The sequence below is a fragment of the Pezoporus flaviventris genome, unplaced genomic scaffold (assembly GCF_033815535.1).
Source record: "Pezoporus flaviventris isolate CSIRO_AGI_PZ_B2104156 unplaced genomic scaffold, CSIRO_AGI_Pfla_v1 ptg000005l, whole genome shotgun sequence".
NCBI classification, from domain to species: domain Eukaryota; kingdom Metazoa; phylum Chordata; class Aves; order Psittaciformes; family Psittacidae; genus Pezoporus; species Pezoporus flaviventris.
The window spans coordinates 19126302-19144549 of record NW_026892553.1 but is presented as its reverse complement, the minus strand read 5'-3'; the positions used below and the strand labels follow the sequence as shown (position 1 = coordinate 19144549).

Here is an 18248-nt window from a genome sequence, read left to right as displayed (position 1 = left end):
GTCTGCTTAACTTTTCTTTTTTGAGTGTTAATTTTTCTCCTAAAGAATACTTCATACTCTCAAGCCCCCAAGCTGATCTCCTGTGTATTCTGTATCAGTCTTCTTTTGATTCCTGGATTCCAAACCTAGTTAATTTCCAACAGTGGTATCTCTCTTGTAAACCTCTGCTTGGAGCTGTTCTGGACCAGGGGCTTGCTGGACATGCTCATATCTGGCTGGTCAGGGAGCTTAAGGCTCACTGGCGCTTATTACTGTAGAATGGGCTGCTGGGGATGGGTAAAAGATGCCAAATTTCAGAGTGAAACAGATGTATATGTAGACGAATATAGCCAAGGCACAAGATTGAAAGCCTAGTGGTTTCATAGAATCATGGAATGGCTTGGGTTGGAAAGGGCCTTAAAGATGATATAGTTCCAGCCTCCAATATAGTTCTCTGGTTGTGGCAGGAGCAAAACTTATTCCAGTGCCTTTGGTGCTCCCCAGATGCTGTTGTCCTTTAAAGAGAGCATACGGTTGTGCCTGAAATTATAATTCTAGCAGAGCTGATTATTCCTTCATCCTAGATAGTGATGGAAATACGTCTTCTCTAGCTCCTCTTTGGTGAGTGCTGACCATGCACTCCAGGGTGCTGTTGCTGGGTAGAAGTGTATCTGGAAGCAAGAGACATATCACTTCTATGCTTGGGAGAGTCTTCTGGAGAACCTTTCCTGTCTTAGGGAATCCTTAAGTGTTGCTCTTTTGAATGGGCTGAGCCTCTGTCCTTGGGAACTTCTGGCTCTGTGAAGACAATCATCCTATCGCTGGTCATGCATCTGTCAGAGTAATTCATTCAAGCGCTGGCTCCATGTGATATAATGCACAGGTTGGGTCAACCAAGGAGATGGTTCTTTGCACAGGTTTTCTAGAACCGAGACTGATTTTTCTTCCTGAGGTTATTGTTCTAGACAATAGGAACAGATTTAACTAAATAATTGACTTCTGGTAAATGGAGTGCAGAGATCATCTGATCCTGCTGTAAGCAAATAAGCTTTCCTCCATTGTTACTTGCATTCTGGATCTTTCATAACAAACATCTGGATGTCTCTGGCAATGGGTTCCTTAGACTTGGCAGTTGAAAATACTCTAGGGAGGATTTGAAGTTAGAGGCCCGTGGAATGGGAAAGGGAACCCAAAGTATTCCTGACCTTTGATGACCCACTTAAATGAGATTCTGCTCTGGAGCAGCTCCAGGTTTGAAGCAGCTCAAGTTGGGAACAGTACTAGCCATGGAAAAGACAAAGTGTCGCCTCAGACTATTTAATAATGCTTGTCAAGGCAGAAATAATACTAATTTATAATGCATGCAGCTGTATAAGCTCTCAGCAGAATCAATTATGGAATGTTCTCTTTTGTGGATCACCTGAGAATAGCCCATCTTCCCCAGGCCTGCAGAGAAGAGATGCAAGAAGTCTGGGAAACGCTTCCAAGCAAGGAGGTTTCCAATAGCAAATAGTAAACCAGTGATGTCAGCCAAAGACAGGAAATCAGCATTTTGGCTCCTGCATGCTCTATGGATCTGTCTCTTTCCTGTATGTGGGAGTGTGCATGTATGTGGAACCGTATAAACAATCACATGCCAACATGTTTTGTATGCTGTAGAGGCTGCTTTGGAGCAACTGGCTTCTGGGATGTGTAGATGCCCAGCATAAACACTTGTGTGTTCTTAGAAAGGTTGAGGAACCTGTTTGCAATGATGTCCTGTGGAATGAACCTGATACCCAAGCTATTCCATATGCTGTTTTGCATGGTAAAGGAAATAGCGCTTATTTCTTGTTTTAAGCAACGTATTTATGATGAATTTAGGTCTGTTCAATGGGCAAATTAATCTCTGTGTTGTTGTCAGGTGTTTCATACAAGACTTCGGTGGCAGCAGCCCAAGCATTTAGATGTTTGTCTTTATTTTTATTGGCCTGGTTTCCACTTTAGCAAATTCACAGCTTGAGAGCTAGTGCTGGGAGATTCAAATGTGCAAAACATGAAGAAAAGCACTAAGCTCTTCATTTGCACCCTGTTTTCACTACTAATAGTGTGTAATATCTGAGTACAGTAATGCCTACTGCATCAGCTCCTGTTGAGCCTGTTGTGGTGGGTACCACACGAGCGGGAGGTGGAATTCCTGCCTTGTGGGGTCTTGAGTGGGAACTAAACGAGAGGGGAGCTGGAGGAAAGAGAGGAAGTGACTTGGTCACTGGCAGAACAGGGACTAGAATTAGGTCTCTGCTAGGGTATTTAGTGCCATCTAAACTCATTTTTCACGGTGCCTCGAGGCAGATGAAGTGACTTCTTACAGTTCTCTTCTGCCCCATTTTATTAGGAGCCAATGGATGAATTAGCTGGTGCCTGCTAATTAGTGAATGCAGGCAAGGCCAAATCCTGCTCAGACTCACCTCAGCTCGCCTGGGATAAACTTACTGCTGCCCATGAGTTCTCCTTGTTTCCAATGGCCGGTTAGATGCTGTGCCAATCTTGATTAACTTGGTAGTTTTAAAAACTGAATTCAATTAATTTAATTGTAGAGACAAGCCCTCTGGCCATGCGAATTTGCAGGGAGAGGCACAGGAAATAGGCTTGGATCGCTACCTGCATTTCTCTGGAGTCGCTGAAATCATACCCATTAATTCATAACCTGAAAGTACAAATAGAGAGCTGATAGATAGGACAAAAGAAACCACGTTACTGCATTTCATAGTATTCTGTGACAGAGAAGCTATGCTTGAAGTGGAAATTCTGAGTTCTTGGTATGAAAGAGCTTCTTCCACAGAGCCAACACATTAGTAATGATAAACAGATCTTCCAATGAATATTGATTTAGGAAAGATAAAATGGATTAATACAGGCATTCATCTTCATTGTCACTTTAATATCAAGATAATTTTATTTGATAGCTCAATGTAATAAACTCCCCTTTTCCTTAATACATATTTGGGAAAAGTAGGCAATATTGTAATACAGTAATTAGCCATATTTGCCTTTACTATGTGTGAATAAGATTAATATACTTGAGTGTTCAACCTAATTGATCTATTATATGATAGGGACTCGCAACCAGACTGCAAATTACAGTTTAACCCCCCAAAGGGCTAGACTTGTTTAGAAAATGTGTGAGTCTTTAAGAGATAAAATTAATAGAACTGACGTTGACCTAAATATTCAGTGTTATTAATTGTATCAGTGGCTTGTGCCGCTTTTGTGTGTGACTGGGAAGGCAGCGTCCTTAGAAAGGAGCGGGTTTATGACAGCACTGGGAAGGGTGGCTAACAGAAAACACGACAATTCTTGCCAACCAGGTTAAAAAAGTGATTGTCACAGGCCTTTAAAATTGCTATTCCATGTGGTTGTGATTAAACAAATCATCCGTGCAGTGTGTTTGGAACATAATGGCTCTGTGGGAAAAAAAATGTAAATCAGGTTTTTGTATTAATGAAACCAGTTTAATATGGTTTTAATGACCCATTTTTCAGTCTTCACCAGAAAGTAATTACCAGTTAGATAGTTAGTGCTCTGGGCTTTGTTCTGGCTCTTGGAACTCCTTCAGCCGCTCACCTGGGGGAGTCCTGCCGTGCTCCATGGGCAGCCATGGGCTGGTGACACCACAGCCATGGGGCCCTCTTCTTCCTTGTGTGTAAGGGACAAGCGGGGCTGTGCCTCCAAGTTCCCTGTTTCTTGCTGAAAAGGCCAAGGGGAAACCGATAATGAGAGAGCAGCTGCCCCTGAAAACAAAACTGGGGCTTGCTGGATGTGATTGATTAATAACTTATCTCTGGGAGCATGCCAAGGGCTGGCAGCTGCAGGAGGGAACATCTGGGCATGGTGGCAGGATGGGGAGCAGTGCATAGACCTCAGCGTAGGCAGCATGGCTCCTAAGGGTGATGCCTAGAGGTGTTCTGCAAGCATGGACAGCCAACACGTCCCGATGGCCACAGCTCATCCATCTCCAGCAGAAATAAGATGTAACAGAGATGCCAATGGCCAGGGAAACTGAGACCAGGACCCAGGATCCGAGTGTTCCTGCCAACCCAGTCAACCCCATTGCCTCTCTGCTCTTGTGTATGGAGGGAAAGGTCTAAATGACTGATGTGTTTGCATGGGTTTAATGCTTGGAAAGGGATAGCAGCCAGTGGCTCTTTGTTCAGAATGGGATTTCTGGATTAGTTTCTGCTGCAGTGCTGTCCAGTGCTGGTGTTCACCCTTCCAAGAAGGGTACTGCAGTGGGATCACAGCAGTTAAGGCACTGATGGACACCTTTGAATCAAGCATGTTAAGACTCTGTTAGGTGCTTGTGGTTTGCACCTACTTGCATGGGAGCAGATGTTTCATAATGGAGAGATCTTTGAACTTGTGGAGAAAGGCACAACACAGCCCAATTCCTCAAGATAGGAATACATAGGGTCAAAAAGGTACATCTTTCACTTTAGGAGTGAGTAACATTGGAACCCCTTGCTGGTCCATTCAGTGAATTAATTATCACTGGAAATGTTAGTATCAAGGCAGGATGTTTCTCATCTAGAAACATGCTGCAGAGGCTGAGAATGTGCTCACCCTGTTTGTACTGGATTTGAAGCAGGATTGGGTTTGGAAAGGTCCTGTGTACTGCACTAGAGTGAAAGCCAGGCTCTTGTGTGATAATCTGTGGCTTGATCTATGCATTCAGAGCTCAGTTTTTGGAGTCTCCTTATGGAGAGGGGAGCAATGCCACCTCATACTCACATAGGCACAAACACAAGGAAGTTTAAGGTCCAGGTGAAACCTAGAAGCTGCAGAATTCCTGATCTCTGGACTCTGGGCTCGCTGCACTAGGTTAGTGGAGTTGGTGTGTGCTTGCTTGCTGGAGTTTAGACACATCTGCAACATCTCTTGCTTGGAAGCAAAGGTAGGAATCTCCTCACCCTTGGCTCTGCCACTCCCAATGAAAGCTGGTAAGTTCATCCCGTAGTGTCTAGTACTTACCTGAGGTTGTTCAGGCTGTTGAAGAGCTGAATATGTTGGCTTATGCAGAGCTTTGTGCAGCAGTAGCTGCTTTGGCTGTGTGGGGAGACACCGCAGCATGCAGTGTGCAGGTTGTTGCTTTGGGTGGCTGGGCAGGAGACACCAGAGCTGGCCTTTTAGCTTGTGTGTCAGACCCAATGGGCCCTCTTAAATGCTTGGGTGAAGGATATGCTTTGGCTTGATGTTGCTGGTGCTCATTTCGACTGGGAGACATCACTTTACATGTGTGAGACCGGTCAGTATAGGGGAGGGAGACTGTATTCAACGTTCCTGATGCTACCGAGAAAGAAGGTAGTTTGAGGGCAGTGAGAACAGAGGGAGATTTTGAGGGAGGGGAGGATCCTTCAGGGTTTTATTTATCCTTTGCAAAGAAACATATGAAAGTAAACAGAAATCCATTTCCCAACCCCACCTCCCAGGTCAGCTGCGAGGGAAAGGATGTGACACGGCTCGGTCCCACACACCACAGATTTTGTGGAGAACAGAAGGCAAGCTAGTGCTTTATCTTCATTTTTGAAGTGGAATTGGTTCACAAGGTGCACCAGGGAGACGATTCCGTCCTTACGGTTGCGACGTGTCACAGTCTCATACACTCAAAGACAACGGTCTGTATTGTGTTTGCCTTTTCATCTTCCAAACTTTGAGCCCCTCTGTTCCTATCATTCCTCCCTTTCCCATGGAACATAAGGAGCATATTCTAAACAATGGTGCTCTTTTGATACATGCCATAATAAAGCAACAGTGACTTGGAGAAGAGCAGATGATAACGGTCCACAAAGAAGCACAGAGAGGTGCTAATCCTTTTGGCATGGAGCTGCAGCACTTGCTGATGGGAAGCCAACAATTATTTTTCTCTTCTAACATACCAAGGACAAAGGAGCTTCCCTCAGCAGCCCTTCTCAGCCCCAATTTATGTTGTAGCTTTGCAGGGAAGGGAGCAAAAGTCATTTTAGGAGCTATTGAAGGATGTCATCTTTTAAAGCTCCTGTATGGTCTTGGTGAGTGAAGCAGAATACATTTGTGGGGCACATCAATGGCAGCAGCCTGCAAAGGGTTCAGGAAGGGCCTAATCACTGCCTTGGTGGTGGCACAGCTGCTCTGAGATCCTGACAAATAGGGGAGGAAGCACCTTGGGGACCTGAGGGTGGCTTTGTGATGGGATTGCCCTCTGCCAAAAGGGAGGTGACAGGGGTGGGAGAGGAAGCCAGAGCCTAGGGCTTGTGTTGGGTCGTGCTTTGTGGCAGCCTTTTCCCAAGACGTCTCTGTTCTCTGCTGCTGTATTGACCTTAGGGATAACACCATGGGGAGCTGGTGATGATGTTGCTCTCGGGGCTATCACCCTTGTTCCTGTAGATAGGTAGTTGTGACTCTAAAGGTCTCCTATGCCCTGTCTCACCCCGGGAGCAGCAGAAGGGTCTGGCTTTGAGAGTGCTTTGTGATTCAGACTCTCTTTTTCTGCCTCAAGCAGAACGAATTTTGCTGTCCTGCTCTGTGAGGGAGATGGCAGCTCCCTGCTGGAGGCTGTGCTGGGCTGGGGCTTTAAGATGCGTGACACATGTGAAGCAGAAGCTGTTAAGAGGTTTGGGGGGATCTTTCACATGGTTAATAAGAGTGTGTGGTCAGATCCAAGCTGACTGACCATGACTGGATAGCAGTACTGCCAGGTGGGATTCCTTGTGGAATCATAGAAGGGTTTAGGTTGGAAGGGACCTCAAAGCTCCTCCAGCTCCAACCCCTGCCACGGGCAGGGACCCCTTCCACTGGAGCAGCTTGCTCCAAGCCCCTGTGTCCAACCTGCCCTTGAACACTGCCAGGGATGGGGCAGCCACAGCTTCTCTGGGCACCCTGTGCCAGCGCCTCAGCACCCTCACAGGGAACAGCTTCTGCCTAAGAGCTCATCTCAGTCTCCCCTCGGGTAGGTTAAAGCCATTCCCCTTGGCCTGTCCCTACAGGCCCTTGTCCCAAGCCCCTATGTAGAGGGACAAAGTTTACCAAAGGTAGAAAATTCACTTGCTCTTTCTCCTGTATATGTCTGGGGGTGAAGCAAGGAGATGCCAACACATGGCCCTTAATGTAATATAAGGGGAATGAGGGGCTGGATCCCAGAGGTGGCACAGTGTTGTCCTGAACACTTACATGGTGAAGAAATCCTCCCAGCACCCCCCTGGAGAATATTGCTTAACACTGGATTGACCTGGGAGCCCTATTCTGATCAGGAGAAAACAGCAAAGAGTTGGCTCCTGTGTTATGACCGCTTGTGCTGGCTGTGTATTGGAGCTATGAAATCATCTTGTCTCCTCTGCTCTCCCTGAGGAATCTCTGGGCTTCGAGAAGGAGTTTTGTGACTGTCTCATATTAGGGAGGCAAATGCTGAGGTCGAGGGCTGCCTTTTTCCAATGTGAATGCAACAGTATTTAGTGTATAGCGGCTCTGGTTCCTGACTGAAACCTCTCTCAGGCTTTACTGCACCATGAGTAAAACGTAATGAGATTGGCTGGGGATAAAAAAGCCCCAGGAATTTTGATTTCTCTACCAGACTGAGCTGCACAGAGTCCCCCATCCCTTGAAGGCTGGTGTGGGTGGGAGCATTTCCATAGCCAGTGGGGTGGCTGAGCATGAAGCACATAGCAAGCCTGTGCAGAGAGAGGTTTAACTCCTCCATGACCTGCTAGCTAACACAGTGTTTGACGTTTGGACGCTGGGCAGTGCTGTAACCAGTGTGCTGTTCCAATGGCATTAAATCAAATGTAACTCTGCTGTCCCAGGCTCTGTCGTGCTGATGGTGCTGTGCCCATGATGCCCTGATCATTCACAGCACTGGGGCTACCACATTTTGTCAGAGGAACCTAAAATGAAAATGCCAAAGCCCATGGATGGTTGATGGATAGTGGTATTTGTAAGCTCCCGGTCTGCAAACCTCCCTCGACTTCTTAATTCCTTTCTGTTTCCAATCACAGTGATGCTTTCTTCTCAGGAGTCTGCAATCATCCTTCTGTTTGCCCCTTTAAATGCTCCTTTGTTGCTCTCTGACGTCTGCCCTTCTGTTAGGCTGCTTCTGTCTTGTCTATGTGTGCAATGGCCAGATGGTTGGGATCACTTCTGTATCTGGAAGACACTTGGGGACACCAAAGTGCAGGGTTCTCAATTTTTGGCTGGACAATACTCGATTTAGCTTGTTTCTGTCACTGCAGTTTTGTTTTATCTGTTTTTAATGTCTGTTTCCTTTAAAAATGAATGCTGGGGAGGGTCAGGCTCCGAGTTAGATCCCAGTGCTGTGACTTTGTGGGACTATTGCAGCACCAGGTCCTTTGCTGTGCTCCATACCCTGGGCCATGCTTGTGTAGCTCCATAGCCCTGCCTGCACCATCCCTGTGCTCCCTGGTGTGGGAAAAGCAAGGAGGAGCAAACTGCCAGGGGCAGTGACATGCAGGGCTTGAGGGGAAGGGTTATGCTCATGATGGGGGGGGGGTTCTCAATGTGAAGGTTGGCACAGATTGGCTTGGGAGATGCTCTGGGGAGGTGGGATCTCCTGTTAGCAAAGCCCTGTGTCTTCCCAAGGCTGTCTTAGAGGAGCTTCGGGATTTTCAGAGCAACTGTGTGGGAGGAGAACAGGGATTTGTGGTTGAGCTTCAGGGAATTCAAAAGGGTTGAAGCCTTGCCAGCCAAAAATGAGATCCCTTTCAAACTGGTGTGAAATTCAGGCACCGCGGAAGTCGCTGGCAGTTTTGTTCTGGACTTTGGTACCATCAAGGTTTTATGCCAGCTGTGTGGGGGAAGATCTGGAGTGATGTCCGCTGCAGTGTATGCTACTGAAGCTCTATAACATGAGCACCTTCATAGAAAATAAGCGTTAAAGCTGCAGTGCAGAGCACTCCAGTTTATATGTGCATCTTCAGTCAACAGGGCAAAAACCTGTGTGAGTGATTGTAGGGTTAAACTCCCTATGCTTTTATGGCCAGGAGAGAATGGAGTGCTCCAGCATGGACCATTCCTCGACTTTAAATGTGGATTTTCCTCTGGAGGGTAGAATATATTTTATCTCTCTAGAACTTTGTGACCTGCCTCATCTGTTGATGCAGTGAATGGTATTGGAAATACTTCTCACCCATACACAGAAATCAAATAACAAAAGGAACCAACTAAAAAGGCATTAATGAATCCTATTAGAATAACAAATGCTTGCAGAAACCTCTCTATGGGGTTGATAGGTGAGTACACACCAAAAAAAAGCAAAATGATTTAATTGCTATTTTTTCCCTTGCAATCTGATTTTTAACTGGGGACTTTGGTCAGGAGATGGTGCTGTAAATATGCCCAGTTGTCTTTCACACTTCTCTAAGCATCCCTAGCTCTACGCGGTATTGAACTCTGCCAGCAGATTGCCCTGAAGATCTGTTCTGCTGTGAGATCTGCCCTGTGTAGCTCTGAGAAGAGGAATGAATTACATGGTTGAGGAGCTGTCAAGCAGCTCTTGTACCTCAGCTGTGGTCTCCTGGTGATTTGCTATCACCTGATCCTCCCCAGCAATGAGGTCTGTCCTACCCTTTGCCCTTACCCCCCCTCCAAAAGCTGTGTTAGTTAGGCAAAACCCAGGTAATTGGTATCAAGCCTCAAGCACCAAGTTGTACCATCTGAAACAGAGCTATAGCAAAGCTGCTTTTAGTAATGTGAATTCCTGCTGACCTCAGCAGTAATATCTCATGTCTTGCATGCTTGAGGTGGCTTGGATAAGTACCCAGTAGGGATAAGTCTTTACCAAGCTTTTCATCTCAAATCTGAGACCCAAATACAGAATCTAATAGGTTCTGGTGTGTCCACTAGTGATTTCTGGACGATTGCTAAAGAGATAACAAGCCATTAATGGCTTACTCTTCATTGTGTCTAATTTGTATGGTCTTCACTTACTAGACACTTTATATGTGCTTATAGGTAAAAAAAACACCCCACAATATTATGCAATTGAAATGTCAAGGGAGAAAAATAAGCTCTGAAAGAAACTGCAGCTAAATGGCAAGGCATATGTGAAGGGTGATGAAATGCATATGCTATAGAGGGCTGCCAGGCCATGCTTTCTAATGCCAAGAAATAGATAATGGCTTTGAGGTAAAGCTTCTGACTGCTTCTTCAGGTTGCTAAAGCCAAGCACAGTCAGGCTCTGACTTTTGTTATCTCACCATACAGCGCTAACTGCATCAGCTGAATTGGCACAGGGTTATATCTGGTATCCTAATGACTGGAAAACCTCTCCTGGCTTCACTGCCGGACCAGTTCACGGTGCGAGAATGCTTCTTGTGTGCTGTTGTATATGGGCTGAATGCACAAACCTGCTTCTTGTTGGCTTGGGGCACCACGATCACAGTGTAGTGCCCTCAGAGCAGCGCTGGCACTTGGCTTTTGGTGGCATATTTAAAAGCAGCATTATCTGGGCTTCTGTAGAAGGGATCCTTTTGCTTAACAGTTGCGGTGGTGCCTTTCTGCAGCTGAAGAGTTAATGACTGGAGTGACAAATGCTTTAAATTCTTTTTGATAACTTCAAAACTGTTTTCGGTAGCAGCTGAGTTGTCAAAAAATATTTACATAAGTGCATCTGTGAACCTCGCTCCGATATCTTCAGATCTGCAGCAGCTTTGTCACTTCCTTACAAATAGCTGTGAGCGATCTATTATGTAAAAAGGTTCAGTTTAATTTACAGGAAACCTTACATTTTTTCCTCCCAGTACTATGTTTAGTTGATTTAAAAAAAAAAAAATCAAACCCAAACTACTGTGGCTTTTTTAATGTGTCTCTACAGAAGTCTGAGTGATTTATAAGGAAATGGAATACCTTTTCATCAGGCTGGCTGACATCGGGGGGTGGAAGGAGAGAAGAGAGCAGTCCTTGTGTAGGTGAGCTGTATGCAAGCCTCCCTTGGCCCAGCACCAAGGTGATGCTGGCAGTTGGTTAACTCAAAGTTCCAACTTCTCCTGTTGATGAGCTCCAAGATGATACCAGCATGGGCAATGGCCAGAGGAATGTATGTTTCACCCAACCTTGGTGGAAACCTTTGGGGCTAATGATGATGGATCTGCTCAGTGCCTGGTATAGGCACTTCTGGCTTCTCCATTGGAAAGAGCAACAACCTGGCATATTCCTGCTAACTCCAGCGCAGCTTTTGGAGGCTTATTTTATCCCAGAAAGCTTCAGGTCTTTGTGCAGTGAGTTTTGAATAAAGCAATAGGCAGCGTCTTTGTTCAAAGGCCTGATGCTCATGCCAGCTTAATGCTGTTTTCTGAAACTGCTGTTACTACTTGAAGCCTGTGTGTGTTTTGATTCCGAAACAAACGGCTGACGTTGATGCAAATCGGCTATTTACATTAGCTAAGCTGACTTTTAATCTCCCCCCTGCTCTTTTAACTTGAAAGATAAAGCTGTCCCTTGGTTGAACTGCTCCCAAACAACCAAATTGCCTTAAACTTGCACCTTACATTGTTCTGAATGTGAGTTTTATACAGACCCAAGCCCTTCGATACCTTTGATTGCGTTAATGTAAATGTGACCTACCCAAGTTGCAAAGCTTCCCTGAACAACTAGAGGCTTGTTGGCATATGTCCTCAATCAGCCGAAAACAATCAGGGACACTTCCTGAGGTTGCTTTGTTCTTCTCCACTGCAAATGTGTATTGTGTGTGGTCACGTTCTCCAAGTGTGTGAAGACTTGCTCACACTGTGGGAATTTCTTCTCTATCTGCATTGCTGATGTAACCAGCTATTCAGACATATTTCTCCCTTAAGTGTGAAGCTCGAGACAATGATAATAATGGGACCAATTATTTTTTCCTAGAGTGGTGTCCCAGATCTGACTTTTCCTGAGGGAATACCATGTTCCTCTCTTGTTTGAATTTTTTTACTCCCAAACGCTGGCTGTGAAATTACCAAGAAGAAGATTGAGAGAGGGAGATGAGCGATCTGTCAACCTTACTATTGAAAGAATTACACGTTGTTATGCAGATAACAGCTGAAGTAACACAGTGATGAAGACAGACTTCGAGTTGGTGCAGCTTTCCCTGGAGAAAGGAAATGTACTGGCACAAATGTCAGTTTTCATGCGTATTCGTTCAGTGGAGGATTCAGATCACTGTATGGGGATGTTGATAGAAGTTTGCATAGGAAAAGTGAGGTTTCCAGAACTCCTCTCCAGAGTTGAAATCTCTCAGAAAAAAAGTGCTTGCTAGTCTTTGGAGCCTTTTAACAAGGAAATGTTTTATTCTTTGGGGAGGAGAAACCAAACCTATATGAGTTTGGGTGGGTTTTTATTGAAAAAGAGGCCTGTCTGAAGTCAAAACTTCTGCAAACTTAATTTTCTTGAGATAGTGTTTGAAAATACTCGGTTTAGAGTTTCTTGTTGCAAAGCCAGAAAGCTGTCAAATCTGACCACGCTGGTGTCGGACATTAACACAGAAGTTTTCCTTTACAGCTTCAGTAATCCAACATAGTTTTACTCTTCCCAATTTGCCAAATCGTGCATAGCAGTATTATGAAGCCCTGTGCATTCTTTTTGTTTCTTCCTGAAAATGAGGAAATAAATGCACTCTCAAAACAGAGAGGGCCTTAGGAGTAAATAGAGCTCAGTGATTTAAGAGTTGGTGATTGCAACTGGGCTAGGAGAATGGCCGAGTGCCACCAGTGGAAAGAGCAGTCCACTTCCATGCACTTTGAAAACCTTCAGTGTAGTCTCAATTTCTGATGTTCATTTATTTGGCTTTTAATCCACTAGGTCCCAAGAGTTGCAGTGGGATGCACTTCCCAGTCTCTGCTCCAGAGGGATGAATAAAAATCAGCTCTCCAAAGAGTTGAATGTGGTGTTTTCTCAAACATGGTTAGTGTTTTGCTCTGATCCCTGTGGTTACTGCAGTAGCAGCCTGGTCTGCTGGGAGAACCCTGCTCCCTCCTCCTATACTTCTGACCTTTTCTGACTAGTTCTCTTAAAACATGGCCAAAACCAAACCTCTGGTTGCATATTGAGAACAAATCAGATTTGACTGCTGTCTCACGAAGGCATCCAAAGCTCATTGGATGGGATCAGAATTCAGTCTGCAAGTATTCTCTTAAAGATCATTGGAAGGGCTCGCTGCAACTCTTGGACTGTGAGAGAGGCTGTTTTCCAGCCTAGTAGAGCCATCCAGCTTGGCAAGCCTAGATTGCTCTCCCCCTGTCCCAAAATGTTTGAACCTCATTATGAGTTTTCATTTACTTTGTCCTGCACAAACTTCATGGTTCCCCAGGGTGCAGCTTCCTGTCTAGCCTTGTTGCTGTGCAAATGTCTTCTTCTTTCTATTAGGGTGAGGGTTAATTCTTCTAAAGGTCACAGTTTCACAGTGCGCATCCCTTCAGCTGCTCTGCATTAGTGAGGTTTGCTCTCGCATTGGTTTTAGGTTTAGAAGTTTTAATGCTATTCTGTGCACCTCTAACGAAATCCCATCCCTTCTTGCTCTGCTTTAAGTCTTAGAGTACTTTTGCCTTAAACACACTTTCAAGACACTTAAAATATTGATTTGGGTTCAGATATTAAATGAACAAATGTTTAGGTAGCTTGTTCAATGGGTGATTTCACAACTTACTTGATGCCAGGAAGTGAAGCAGGAGTTTGAAACTACTTGCTGGGACAGCTGTTAGGTTTTGGGGTTTTTTAGGTACCCAACCTATACAGCTTTGATCTTTCAGAAGATGTTGAGCAACTTAGTTCTTAATGTCGTGCTTCTGAGCAATACAATTGCTCCAGTTCTATTCCCATAATCCTAATGTATTTTTCCAAGTTGTGACCATCTCTGAAGCCAAAATACTGCTGCTCTATGCACTTGTATGTAATGTTGTGGGATCCTTTTGTTAAAGGGCCTGTTTAAAGATGGATGTCAGTGCTCTCTGATGCTTTTGAGCTCTCCTGCCTTAAGTAACATTTCAAATAGTAACACAGAAGCAGCAGTCTTTGTATTCCCTCTTCGGGGCTGTCCCAAGACACCTGTCCCCATTGTTGCCTGCTTTTCTTTACAATTTAGCCTTTTGTTTGGACTCTTTTGGAGAGGGATTCTTTCCCCATTTGGCAGTAATTACATTGTAATGCACAATTAAACTTGGACTTATTGAATATAAATTATCAACACGGCATTTAAGTACTTGTGTCCTCTCTTCCCATGCCCTAAGCAGTTCAGCCCTGGTCTGCTCTCCTCTCCCCTGCCTCCTGTTGTTGTAACACAAGTTGCTGTTGACTGCATTTTTGGTGGTCTTTCCATCTTCTTTCTTCTTCACCTTTGTACCTCCTGTAGTAACTTCCTTTCCTTCACCTATCAAACATCTTCAGGTTGCTGTTTTACCTTATTTTTTAACCTGTGACGTCTTTGAGCTTTCTCCCCTCTTCTGTGTTCCAACAGCTAGAAGCAGCATCTTATAACCATGTCCCATGTTTAGAAACAGCATAAATCTCTTCAAATTAATCTTTTGCACTGGCTACAGAATCAAATACAAAGGTAAGGCTAAAGTATCCCACTCTTGAGTGGACTCAGTGTGCCATAAGAATTGACTGTGAAGTGAATTGAAGGATTTCTTTGTGGCTTTGTGCCATCTCTTGGACACATACTTAAATATGAATCTTACAGGAATGTAAAATGATGGGAGGAATGACCAATAGGTGAAGTATTTTTTGTCATTAAATAAGTAGAAATAAACCTGGACACCAACTTAAAGTTTAGATGCTGCTGCTTAACTGAAAGCGATTTTGAGCAATGACGTGGGATCAAATCCTGGGATTGGAGAATCCAATCTGCGTTCAATTCCCATTTCATTGAGGAGCTTGTTCGAGTTGCTGAATCTTCTGGTGTCCCAATTCCCTTTTATAAAAAGGGGATCACAATGCTGCTTTTATCTTAGGCTGTGAGGCCTCTGGGGCAGGAACTGCCTGTTATGTTGAGCCTGTGTAGTACTGAGCACAATGGGGTCCTCCTCTTGGAGATAATAACAACAACATGTGCACCGTTCATATAACACGATTTATCTTTCATCTTCCAGTGCATTGGAGTTCCCAGATTGCCATAGCTTTTCCTTTTACAGATGTGAGAGTTCTTTTCTTTGTCTTGTAAGAATGCAGACATGCTTTTTGTGCCCTCATCTTGCCATCCGAGAGGATAAACATGGTGGTAGAGCGCACATCCTTCCAACAGGTCTCCTTGAGTAGGTTGTCAAGATGAGTTACCAATTTCCACAAATCTATCCCATTAAGAGAAAGGATTTGTGATATACAGAGAGGAATGATTCTGGATTTCATGTCTTATGATGTACCACATGCTGAAGAACAAGCCAGAAAGGGTATCTTGAGCATTGCTGTACGCTAAGGTAAACCTCGCGCTTTAGGTATTACTTTTCTTCCAGTGTTAGAGGTAACCTCAGAAAATAAAAGGCTTTATAATAGAGGGAAAGAAATGATTGCAAAAAATCAAGCCCATGAGGTTAATATCTGCAGATTAATATGGCTGTGTAAGGTACAAAGGAAGAAATGGCCATTTATTATAAATGGCATTGGGTAGACTCTCAAGAGCAAAGAAAGTCTTAAATGGCAAAAAGCTGTTCTGGTTGTTATGTTATGTGGCATAGCTGACTTAACAATAAATACTTGGGTTTGTGAGTATCTCAAAGTAGGAAGAAGAACTGAGCTAGAGGGCTCACATCATTCCAGACTGGGAAATTCAGCTGATCTGTAGATGTACAATGTTTTTCCACACCCAAATCATGGACCAGCACATCTAAAACTCTCTTTCATCAGATCTATTCCTTGTGCTATACAGACTTGTGCTTTGAAACTAAACTCGGCAGACCCTGAAAACATCAATGATTTTGTTCTGCGTCTCTGCAGGACAATGCAAAATCATTACTTCTCCTTGGAGCTGAAAAGCTGCTCTGAACATAAGCAAGTGAAGCTTTTGTAAACCCCAGGTTTTGAACTGATTTATCAACTTATTCCAACCAGTATTAAAACAAGACACTTGGCTTCTTTTGAATCGGAGGTTTATCAAGAGTCATAGGATGACTTCAAATAAGAAAAATACCAATTGTGTCAAGGAAAGATTATTCTTAATGATCTTTCCTATAGGATCAAATAGGAAATGTTTAATTGCTGCGCTAAACCACGTCTAAGCTGCCAATAGACTAGTGCCTTGTTTCTAGCACTGTCCAGAATGCTTCTTAAGCACTATCCATTACCAAATGCTTCTAAAGCAGATGTGAGAGCCTCCTGCAAGGTGAGACTTCCTAGTTTTTCAGATTACTTGTGTATATATGGCTAGAACTGCTTAACAAACATATGTTGATCTGCCCTGGAAAACCAGAAGTCTCCATTCTGTAGAATGAGAGGATATTGTTAAATACAGCCCATAGAGGAACCTCTTGGATGTATTGCACAAATAGAGAAGTTTACTTAGTCTAACTTCTCTGAGTGTTCTTAAGCTATCCTCTGGATCTGTACCCTGACTGCTCCCAAGCAGTGCTACAGGACTCTTAACCTCGGGAGCAGTGCGTACAAATGGAGATGCCATGCATGCATCCTCTTGGAAAACACAGCTGGCAGCTGTGATTTCAGCCCGTGACAAGCCATGTGCCACTGCTTAGGCACAGCTGCCCTAAGAGATGTGCCGTTATGGAATATTACTGGAAAAGGCTGCTGTAAGTACAGGCTGTGATAAAGCAGCATGGTGTTTTCATGCAGAAAGCCAGATTCCATCACAGCCCCAGACCACAGTCAGCAAGCATGAGACAGCGTGCTGCTATCGGGTAGAGTCGTTCTAGCCAAGACGCGAGATTTAGCAGATGTTTAGCAAAAGGTTCCATTCTTCTTGCCACAGACACATGTGGAGCTGTCAAGAGTCTAGTAAGGATTTTACAGGTTTTATAAGTCACAGTTTATAGAGCTTGGGAAAGAATTTAATACGGCATTGTGATCTTGGAAGCTGCTTTTTTTGGAGAGAATGTATTTCTATTTACTTATTTCTTAAGGATAACCTCTGCTTTTCTGATAACTAATAAAAGAGAAGCTAGGTGGACTGCTTAAATGTTGCTTCTCCTCTTTGGAGTGTCTTCCTGTAATGTCTTAGGTTACACAATCATGTTTTCCTCTGCGTGATCAACTACCAGCAGGCTGAATCAGCGCTTTGAAGCAGCTTAGATGTGGCTTAACTTTACTCTGGAGAAAGTTCTTTACCAAGTCTCATAATGACTATGGAATGGTACAAATAAAGGGAATGCAATTTATCAACCCCTGTTGGCCACAGAAGGTGATTAGCAGTTTATGTAAGTGAAGGACTTCTTAGGACGTGAAGCAATGCTGCACATCACAGGAGGCATGGAGGGAGGAATCCAGTTTGGGCAGGGAGTTGCAGCCATGGAAACCATGCTTGTTACTGTGCTGTACCTGTCTACCTAGCACAGAGCCTCCTAGTCAAAGTGGATAACATGATAATTGTTATAGTAGCTTGTGAGGTTCAGGCTATATCTTTTGGTACTATTTAAAGCATGGTAACTCTGCAGGGTCTCATTTCCCATTGGAATTCTGCCGATTTGGTTAAGCCCTATGAAGTTTACCATTGGACTTGCTGGGGAGAAAGTGCTCTCCATCACCCCCAGTGCTGTGAGCTGGAGCTGTGGGTATGAAATCAGAACAAAGGACTGGAGAGGCATTGTAAAGGATATGGAAAAATGCCTGTTGTAGACATACAAGGATAACAAGCACTTCTGCTTTTTAAATGCCCTTTACAAAGACTGGTTACCTTCTCAGCACTCCTCAAAGGGGCTGAGTAGTGCAGTCACTGTTTTGGAGTTTGAGAGACCAATGGAAAAGGTCCTGTTTCCAAGAGGAAACCTAGGTGTAGAGCTCAAATCCCTGGGTGCCCACTCCTCTGCTCCAAGAGTGACACTTTCCTCTTTTTCCTTTTGGAGCTCCTGCTGAATTATAAGCAAGAAGGAGGCTTGTATAGCACATGGAAATGCATTTCCCTCCCTGGAATGTTCATTACTCTACAACTGTGACAGGGCTGAAGAGGAGGAAAAGGAAGGATTAAGATCCTGCTAATGCTGTCCCAGTGTGATGTGGCTTCCACACTTGTGTGGAAAAGCATTAGCACTTCTGCTCTCCTTTGCATATGTCAGTTCTGGAGGCACTAACACCGCAGAGGATTGATGATGCTGATTGACATAACCCTAGCAGAA

At 44.3% G+C, this 18248-nt stretch overlaps 1 long non-coding RNA gene across 1 annotated transcript in view; it reads right to left on the bottom strand.

The window, feature by feature from the left end:
* LOC133265562 (uncharacterized) overlaps nucleotides 1–18248 on the bottom strand; it is a 377264-nt gene that overhangs the window by 328551 nt on the left and 30465 nt on the right. The window lies entirely within an intron of this gene.